Source organism: Panulirus ornatus, chromosome 18 (genome assembly GCF_036320965.1).
Source record: "Panulirus ornatus isolate Po-2019 chromosome 18, ASM3632096v1, whole genome shotgun sequence".
NCBI lineage: Eukaryota > Metazoa > Arthropoda > Malacostraca > Decapoda > Palinuridae > Panulirus > Panulirus ornatus.
In genome coordinates, this window is record NC_092241.1 from 19,061,212 (window position 1) to 19,072,232 (window position 11,021).

The window sequence follows — 11,021 nt, forward strand, 5'->3', positions numbered from 1 at the left end:
GTTTCTCACCCGAATCAGCCACCAGCGATGTATCATCAGCGAACAACAGCTGACTACTTCCCACGCTCTCTCATCCACAACAGACAGCATACTTGTTCCTCTTTCCAAAACTCTTGCATTCACCTCCCTAACAACCCCATCCATAAAGAAATTAAACAACCATGGAGACATCACGCACCCCTGCCGCAAACCAAATTCGTTGAGAACCAATTACTTTCCTCTCTTTCTACACGTACACATGCCTTATATCCTCGATAAAGACATGTCACTCCTTCTAACAAGTTACCTCCCACACTAAATATTCTAATTCCTTCCAGAGAGGATCTCTATCAACTCTATCAAATGCCTTTTCCAGATCCATAAAGGGTAAATACAAATCTATTTGCTTTTCTAAGTATTTCTCACATACATTCCTCAAAGCAGACACCTGATGCACACATCCTCTTCCACTTCTGAAATTACACTTCTCTTCCCCAATCTGATGTTCGGTACATGCCTTCACCCTCTCAATCAATACCCTCCTATATAATTTCCTAAGAATGCTCAACAAAGTTATACCTTTCTAATTTGAGTACTTACTCTTATCCTCTTTGCATTTGTAGAATGGCACTATGCAAGCATTCCGCCAGTCCTCAGCCACCTCACCATGAGTCATACATACATTAAATAACCTTACCAACCAGTCAACAATACAGTCACCCCCTTCTTAAATAATTTCCACTGCAATACCATCCAAACCCGCTGCCTTGCCGGCTTTCATCTTCCGCAAAGCTTTTACTACCTCTTCTCTGTTTACCAAATCATTCTCCCTAACCGTCTCACTTTGCACACTAGTGTGGTTTCAGAAGTGATAGAGGATGTGGGGATCAGGTGTTTGCTTTGAAGAATGTATGTAAGAAATACTTAGAAAAGCAAATGGATTTGTATGTAGCATTTTTGAATCTGGAGAAGGCATATGATATAGTTGGTAGAGATGCTCTGTGAAAGGTATTAAGAATATATGGTGTGGGAGGCAAGTTCTTAGAAACGGTGAAAAGTTTTTGTCAAGGATGTAAGGCATATGTACGTGTAGGAAGAGAGGAAAGTGATTGGTTCTCAGTTAATGTAGGTTTGCGGCAGTGGTGTGTGATGTCTCCATGGTTATTTAATTTGTTTATGGATGGGGTTGTTAGGGAGGTGAATGCAAGAGTTTTGGAAAGAGGGACAAGTATGCAGTTTGTTGTCGATGAGAGAGTTTGGGAAGTGAGTCAGTTGTTCGCTGATGATACAGCGCTGGTGGCTGATTCATGTGAGAAGCTGCAGAAGCTGGTGACTGAGTTTGGTGAAATGTGTGAAAGAAGAAAGTTGAGAGTAAATGTGAATAAGAGCAAGGTTATTTGGTGCTGTAGGGTTGAAGGTCAAGTCCATTGGGAGGTAAGTTTGAATGGACAAAAACTGGAGGAAGTGAAGTGTTTTAGATATCTGGGAGTGGATTTGGCAGCGGATGGAACCATGGAAGCGGAAGTGAATCATTGGGTGGGGAAACGGCGAAAATTCTGTGAGTCTTGAAGAATGTGTGGAAGTCGAGAACATTATCTCGGAAAGCAAAAATGGGTATGTTTGAAGGAATAGTGGTTCCAACAACGTTGTATGGTTGCGAGGCGTGGGCTATGTATAGGGTTGTGCGCAGGAGGGTGGATTTGCTGGAAATGAGATGTTTGAGGACAATATGTGGTGTGAGGTGGTTTGATCGAATAAGTAATAATAGTGTAAGAGAGATGTGTGGTAATAACATGAGTGTGGTTGAGAGAGCAGAAGAGGGTGTTTTGAAATGGTTTGGTCACATGGAGAGAATGAGTGAGGAAAGATTGACCACGAGGATATATGTGTCTGAGGTGGACGGAACGAGGAGAAGAGGGAGACCAAATTGCAAGTGGAAAGATGGAGTGGAAAAGATTTTGAGTGATCGGGGCCTGAACATGCCAGAGTGTGAAAGGCGGGCAAGGAATAGAGTGAATTGGAACTATGTGGTGTACCAGGGACGACCTGCTGTCAATGGATTGAACCAGGGCATGTGAAGCGTCTGGGGTAAACCATGGGAAGTCGTGTGGGGCCTGGATGTGGAAAGGGAGCTGTGGTTTCGGTGCATTATTACATGACAGCTGGAGACTGAGTGTGAACGAATGGGGCCTTTGTTGTCTTCCTAGCGCTACCTCGCGCACATGAGTGGGGAGGGGTTGTTATTTCATGTGTGGCGGGGTGGCGATGGGAATGAATGAAGGCAGACAGTATGAATTATGTACATGTTTATATATGTATATGTCTGTGCATGTATATATATATATATATATATATATATATATATATATATATATATATATATATATATATATATATATATATATATATATATATATATACGTTGAGATGTATAGGTATGTATATTTGCGTGTGTGGATGTGTATGTGTATACATGTGTATGTGAGTAGGTTGGGCCATTCTCTCGTGTGTTTCATTGCGCTACCTCGCTAACGCGGGAGAGAGTGACAAAGCAAAATAAACAAATAGATAAATATGTATATATTTATATACATATATATATATATATATATATATATATATATATATATATATATATATATATATATATATATATATATATATATATATATATATATATCATTCATTTGATTATGCTTAGTCGCTGTCTCCCGAGTTGGCGAGGTAACGCTAGGAAACAGGACAAAGAATGGCTCAACACACTCACATAAACATATCCATACCTCTACATTTCAACGTATACATATATTTACATACACAGACATAAACATGTATATAGAGGTACACATTCATACTTGCTCCCTTCATCCTTTTCTCGTCGCCACCCCACTACATATGAAAAACAGCCCCCCCACTTTCCCCCGGAGATAACAAAGGCCACATTCGTTCACACTCAGTCTCATGCCACCATGTGTAATGCATGGGGTGTTCAGTGTTGTAAATGGAAATTGTGAAGAGCTTGTAGATTTGTGTGCTGAAAAAGGACTGGTGATTGGGAATACCTGCTTTAAAAAGAGAGACATACAAAAGTATACGTATGTAAGTAGGAGAGATGACCAGAGAGAGTTATTGGATTACGTGTTAATTGATAGGCGCGCGAAAGAGAGACTTTTGGATGTTAATGGGCTGAGAGGTGCAACTGGAGAGATGTCTGATCATTATCTTGTGGAGGCGAAAGTGAAGATTTGCAGAGGTTTTCAGAAAAGAAGAGAGAATGTTGGGGTGAAGAGAGTGGTAAGAGTAGGTAAGCTTGGGAAGGAGATTTGTATGAGGAAGTACCAATAAAGACTGAGTGCAGAATGGAAAAAGAAGAGAGCAAAGCGCGTACGGGGAGTGGGGGAAGAACGGGATGCATTCAGGGAAGCAGTGACGGCTTGCGCAAAAAATGCTTGTGGCATAAGAAGAGTTGCAGGAGGACAGATTAGAAAGGATAGTGAGTGGTGGGATGAAGAAGTAAGATTATCATTGAAAGATAAGAGAGGGGCATTTGGGCGAGTTTTGCAGGGAAATAGTGTAAATGACTGGGAGATGTATAAAGTAGAGAGGAAGGAGGTCAAGAGAAAGGTGCAAAAGGTGAAAAAGATGGCAAATGAGAGTTGGAGTGAGAGAGTATAAAAAGATGTTTTGGTAGAAGCTAAATAAAGTGCATAAGACAAGAGAACATAGGGGAACATCAGTGAAGGTGGCTAATGGTGAGATGACAATAAGTAGTGGTGATGTGAGAATCAGATGGAGTGAGTATTTTGAAGGTTTGTTGAATGTGTTAGATGATAGAGTGGCAGATATAGGGTGTTTTGGTCGTTGTGGTGTGCAATGTGAGAGGGTTAGGGAGAATGATTTGGTGAACAGAGAAGAGGTAGTAAAAGCTTTGCGAAAGATGAAAGCCGGGAAGGCAGCAGGTTTAAATGGTATTGCAATTGGATTCTTTTTTAAAAAAAAAGGAGCTGACTGTGTTGTTGACTGGTTAGTGAGGATATTTGATATATAAATGTCTCATGGTGAGGTGCCTGAGTATTGGCGGAATGCATGGATAGTGCCATTGTACAAAGGCAAAGGGGATAAAGGTGAGTGCTCAAATTACAAAAGTATAAGTTTGTTGAATATTCCTGGGAAATTATATGGTAGGGTATTGATTGAGAGGATGAAGGCATGTACAGAGCATCAGATTGGGGAAGAGCAGTGTGGTTTCCAAAGAGGTAGAGGATGTATGGACCAGGTGTTTTCTCTGAAGAATGTATGTGAGAAATACTTAGAAAAGCAAATGGATTTGTATGTAGCATCTATGGATCTGGAGAAGACATATGATAGAGTTGATAGAGATGCTCTGTGGAAGAAATTAAGAATATATGGTGTGGGAGGCAAGTTGTTAGAAGCAGTAAAAAGTTTTTATCGAGGATGTAAGGCATGTGTACGCATAGGAAGAGAGAAAAGTGATTGGTTTTCAGTGAATGTCGGTTTGCGGCAAGGGTGAGTGATGTCTCCATGGTTGTTTGATTTGTTTATGGATGGGGTTGTTAGGGAGGGGAATGGAATAGTTTCCGAGAGAGGAGCAAGTATGCAGTCTGTTGTGGATGAGAGGGCTTGGGAAGTGAGTCAGTTGTTGTTCGCTGATGATACTTCGCTGGTGGCTGACTCGGGTTAGAAAGTGCAGAAGCTGGTGACTGAGTTTGGTAAAGTGTGTGAAAGAAGAATGCTAAGTAAATGTGAATACTGTTGACGGACAAGTCAATTAGGAGGTAAGTTTGAATGGAGAAAAACTGGAGGAAGTGAAGTGTTTTAGATATCTGGGAGTGGATTTGGCAGTGGATGGAACCATGGAAGCGGAAGTGAGCCACGAGGTGGGGGAGGGGCGAAAGCAAAAATGGGTATGTTTGAAGGAATAGTGGTTCCAACAATGTTACATGGTTGCGAGGCGTGGGCTATAGATAGAGTTGTGCGAAGGATGGCGGATGCGTTGGAAATAGATGTTTGAGAATAATATGAGGTGCGAGGTGGTTTGATCGAGTAAGTAATGTAAGGGTAAGAGAGATGTGTAGTAATATAAAGAGTGTGGTTCAGAGAGTAGAAGAGGGTGTTTTGAAATGGTTTGGGCACATGGAGAGAATGAGTGATGGCCCATTAGCCATAGCTTGAGTGAAGTCCCTTTAAAATGACGTTCGTGACCCCACTTAAGGGGAAGGACTACTAGACGCACTGTGATCATTCATTTTCCTGTAGGCTATTTAGAGGCTGATAGCAATCTCTCATTTAACACCTTAATATACTGCCATGGATAAGAGTGATGTGACAGAAGTAAATTTGTGGAACCTCAATGAAACATCCTAACATATAAGCAGTTGCAACACTGGAAGCATACTGACTCATAATAAATGGGTGAAAATTAGTTTTACATCTTAGCCATATATAGACGTCGATTGTAACCAATGGATATTAGCTTGGTAAGTAAAAATGATTGATACCACACAGCAAGATAGTGATGGGCTATTCAATAACGTTTCAAGTTACAATCTTTACAGCCACCCGGCATGATAACAATTTCCAACTTCGATAACTGTCCCTTGTTTTAAAGGTCACTTCATGGCGTATCAACTTGTCTGTTCACGGGGCGTGTCTATGTCTCGCCGTGTACGGGTGACAGTGCTGTAGAAGAAGACCGTGTCCTCCGCGTCAGGTTGGTCCTTAAATGCAATTGTCTCAGCGACGTACAGCGCCCATCAAGTCAAACACGCCTTGTGTACGTCTTTTTTACGGCTCATCTGCATCTCCACAAAGCGAAGACTCTCTCCAAGCTGGGACCCAGTTAAAGTATTGGCCATCAGTGCCACTGTACGCACACTACTGGCAAATGGTGGTCTGTACTGTGAAACGTCGATGAGTGGTGATGAGTTTTGTTGGTGTCGGAAGTTCATGGTGACGGATTTCGTCACTGTTGTAGCTGTAGCTGGTTAACACTGGTGTCTGAGAATTCTAGATATTGTTGGTGGTTTGTCTGTTGTGATGGGTTTTGTCTGGAAATGATGAGTTGTTGGGAGCATTGTGTAGTGGTATTACCAGAAATTGTCGGGTAGTGTTAGGTTTTTAAGAGATCATACATGGATCTGTAGATTACTAGTCAGATTTTATTGTGCCATTGGGTTTTGAGTGGATGTAGTAGTTTATGACTACAATAATATGCTTCGTTGTGGAAGTGTTACTTTAAGTTGTATGATGTAGAGAGTTGGTTGTGAAGATGGGCTGGTGATTTATGAGGTGGTATGGTTGCTTGCATGGTTGTGGTGGTGCACTTTGTAGTGTGTTGGGATATTCATAGATGTGGTGACTGGTACGTTACCGTGGGTTATGCAATGGAAGCGGTGCGATGTTAATGGTGGTTGCTGATAATGAGGTGAGGCCGTGGGTTGTAAAGTGGTGGAGGTGCAATGTCAGTGGTGGTGCTGAATTATGGGATTGTGGTTGTGGGTTGTGGTAGCAGTACTGAGCTGTTGGGTAATCGCAGAGCATTCAGTCGTGGTGATGAAGGCAGTGAACATGATAATAAAGTTACCAGAATTTTTACACATAGCTCAGTAAATTGTCAGTCCTCTTCCATACACTGCAAAGAAATTGGTGTTAGTGGGAGAGATCTATCGTCATCTGCCTCCATTACGGCTTGGTGAAGGAAGGTAGGTGGCTTTATGCACACATATGATATTTCAGTTATCAGCTATCATAGTTCAGCAGGGAGTATCACATGGTTCAGCTGGGAGTATCATAGACCTCACATACAGTACTCCCAGGGAATATTTGAATCATCTTTAATGTTATCCTGCATAAGGCTGTGGTGAACTGTCCCATCCCATTATCCTTGTTGAGAATAAAGCAGGTTCGTACAGTACATTTGTGCTAAGTGATCTTTATTCATGTTGCTGTTATGAGAAAGATTCTTCTTGGATCAAGTTATGGACATTTTATGAAGTATCATAATTCAGCCACAGTTCTATATATCAAAATTTGTTATTAGATAATAAAGTATTATAATTCAACCACAGTTCTATATATCAAACTTTATTATTGAATAAGTGTAAGTGACGAAATGCTGCTAATCGTCGAGAGCGTGTAGTCAAAGGCAGCCAATTCTGGCTCACACAAACGCTGCAGTAATTACTGCCGACCGTACAACGACCACTATGAAAGATGACCAATCGGATCACACGAAGGCTTTAGGAATTCCTGAGAGCGAATCCCTCTGTGCTGCGCCTGTCATAGTAAACTGAATATGCATTTCGTTCGTCCACAACCTCCTCCCACCAGTTGTTGCTGATATGCAGCACTGAGTGTGGTGAATTATCAGCACTCCTCTGCCAGTGAACTCTGGATAATCCATGAAACGTCGTCGTCAATGGCGGTTTCCATTATAGCGTGAAATCATATGTGGATCACATATGAATGCTTAAGATGACGTCGGAGAATGCTATATACTGGGCAAAATTGCTGGAAATATTCCATAGTGTGTGCAGGAGCTCAGAAATAAAAGGGTCCAGCCCTGCTGAAAACGCTCTGAGGTCGTTTGACTCTTGCAAGTTATAGGACGCTTTACCTCACCGCCCATCCACATACAATCTCAGTTGCGCAAACAGTGTGTCTTTCTTCCGCTGCAACTCTTCCTAAAGTGAAATGATCAGTTTCTATTCTATAGATGATATTTCTCGGTATTACTGCTTTAACATTTGATTTTCGCAGACAATCACGACCAGAGAGGTAAGTTCAAGTGATACACTCCATCCTCTGTCAAAGAAAACACCTTTGTTCAGTTGATGCACAATAAATGCAGTCTTTAATATACAGCTCTCTCACCATCAGGGCAGCGCCGAGCCTTGGTTCGGTCAGCTGTCCTGAGTATTTCTTCTTTTAGCACCACTGAGGCCTGTGTGCTAACCTTCCTTCTGTCCAGCGAGGCACTAGCCCCAGGGATAAAGCTGCCCAAGTTGCAATAACGTATGATTTACTGCTCATTTTCCCTGGGTCACTGGATATCAGCTTCCTGAAAATATTGCCTTCATTGGACAACTGGTATTTCCTATAAGCCCCACCTTGATTGTGACGGTCAAAGATTTCTCCTACCCTGTTCCTTTGTTACAATTTCCTCTGATCGCTGACCCCAAGCAGTACTGTTCATAGTGACAGGACTAGAGGACTATAACTCGTCCCCACGCTCACAATGAACGAAACAGCAAAGTTTGTGTAAACAAATAAACACAGAACAGTCTTTACTCATAGTCGTCCATATAACTAGTAAGCCATTAAACCCGAGAGAAATATCATCTGACTTCCGTATTAAGAACAACGATAAGAGGGAAGACTCCTTCCCAGACTGCTGTATTCATGCGCAAGCTATGAAATGGAACAACTGCTCTAAGGTCGTTACGAATAGTAACAGGATATGTTTGTGAGCCTTATAATAAGATGCTATATAAAGAAACGAATATGTATCTAACTTATTTTCAATGACTCTAGAAGCCGTTTCTATAACAGGGTTTGTGTTACCAGAGACCTCATTCTAGAGGCTACCTGCAGCCCAAATCTGCCCTCATCCTAGTAGGAGGGAAATGATGGACTGCTTTGGACTGAGAAGTTCTCTAATGAAATTGTACTCATAGCAAAACAGCCTAGGCTCATTTGAAGCCGAGGGGGAATTTTCTTAATATAACAGAAGTGATGTAAAGTAAAGCATTCACTTCTGTCGTCCTTGTTTTTACATAAAGGCACTCTGCATGCATGCCTCCAGTCCTCAGATGGCTCATCTCTAGCTACAAAAACATCGAATATCCACACTCGTCAGTAGAAAACAGACATACTTTATTTTGAGAATCTCAACCTCATTTTCATCCAGTTCTTTCCTTTTGCCACATTTCTTTTTCACAGGTTTTCAATACCTCCTCTCTTTCCAACACTCGATCAATCCATACGTCATCTCGTCGCAGCTCCACCTCTTTTTCATCATTTCTTTGTCTGTTGACACTTTCCTATCCACCCTCCTCACCGTCGCCAAGATCTTACACCATTCATCATCTTCAAAATATATTCTTGTATTACACTGTAACGAGTTTGTACCCTTATTCTTCCTAGGTAGTAAGCGTTATTTTGTAACTGATAATTTGTAGAAATTATAGAAAATCGCTATCATTCCCTTAAAACTTTGCTTTTGTGATCAGGATAGTGATATTTTGAAACACCTATTTTTCAGAACATTATAAATAAATTCAATGCATGGCAGATGATATAAAACATTCTAGAAATTTCCAGTGATATAGATAATAGTATAAACATAAAGGCCTGAAGCCAACCAGTTCAGTATATATCCAGCTGCTTACGTGGATATATATACATACTTTTTTCTGAGATGGCATCAAGAGGCTATAAGCATCCGACAGACGCATTTTCCTATGTCTTCTGACAATTTATCAAAATAAGAACGAAAAAGTACTTCGTGGCGGCATCAGCTAAGATGTGCGAGGCCTACAAGGCATATTTCGTCATGCCCGTCGGGGTCAAGACAAATTTTGGGCACCTTGTACAGGTTTTCAGAAAAGAAGAGAGAATGTTGGGGTGAAGAAAGTAGTGACAGTGAATGAGCATGGAAGGTAACTTGTGTGAGGAAGCACCAGGAGAGACTGAGTGCAGAATGGAAAAAGGTGAGAACAAAGGACGTAAGGGGAGTGGTGGAGGAATGGGATATATTTAGGGAAGCAGTGATGGATTGTGCAAAAGATGCTTGAGGCATGAGAAGCGTGGGAGGTGGGCAGATTAGAAAGGATAGTGAGTGGTGGGATGAAGAATTGGGATCTTTAGTGAAAGAGAAGAGAGAGGCATTTGAACGATTTTTGCAGGGAAACAGTGCAAATGACTATGAGATGTATGAAATGAAGAGGAAGGAGGTCAAGAGAAGGTGCAAGAGGTGAAAGAGACGGCAAATTAGAGTTGGGGTGAGACAGTGTCATTGAATTTTAGAAAGAATAAAAAGATGTTTTGGAAGGAGGTAAATAAAGTGCGTAAGACCAGAGAACGAATGGGAACATCGGTGAAGGGGGCTAATGTTGAGAAAATTACAAGAAATAGTGATGTGAGAAGGAGATAGAGTGAGTATCTTGAAGGTTTGTTGAATGTGTTAGATGACAGAGTGGCAGATATATGATGTTTTGTCCGAGGTGGTGTACAAAGTGAGAGGGTTAGGGAGAATAATTTAGTAAACAGACAGGTAGTAAAAGCTTTGTGGAAGATGAAAACCGGCAAGGCACTGGTTTCGATGGTATTGCAGTGGATTTTTTTAAGAATAGGGTGACTGTGTTGTTGACTATTTGGTAAGGATATTTGATGTATGTATGACTCATGGTGAGGTGCCTGAGGATTGGCGGAATGCAGGCATAGTGCCATTGTACAAAGGCAAAGGGGATAAAGGTGAGTGCTCAAACTACAGAGGTAAAAGTTTGTTGAGTATTCCTGGGAAATTATATGGAAGGATTTTGATTGAGAGAGTGAAGGCATGTACAGAGCATCAGCTTGGGGAAGAGCAGTGTGGTTTCAGGAGTGATAGAGGGTGTGTGCATCAGGTGTTTACTTTGAAGAATGTATGTGAGAAATACTTAGAAAAGAAAATGGATTTGTATGTAGCATTTATGGATCTGGAGAAGGCATATGGTAGAGTTGATAGAGATGTTCTGTGGAAGGTATTAAGAATATATGATGTAGGAAGAAAGTTGTTAGAAGCAGTGAAAAGTTTTTAACGAGGGTGCAAGGCATGTGTACGAATAGCAAAAGAGGAAAGTGATTGGTTCTCAGTGAATGTCGGTTTGCGGCAGGGGTGCTTGTTGTCTCCATGGTTGTCTAATTTGTTTATGGATGGGGTTGTTAGGGAAGGGAATGGAAAAATTTTGGAGAGAGGGGCAAGTATGCAGTCTGTTCTAGATGAGAGGGCTTGGGAAGTGAGACACTCGTTGTTCGCTGAT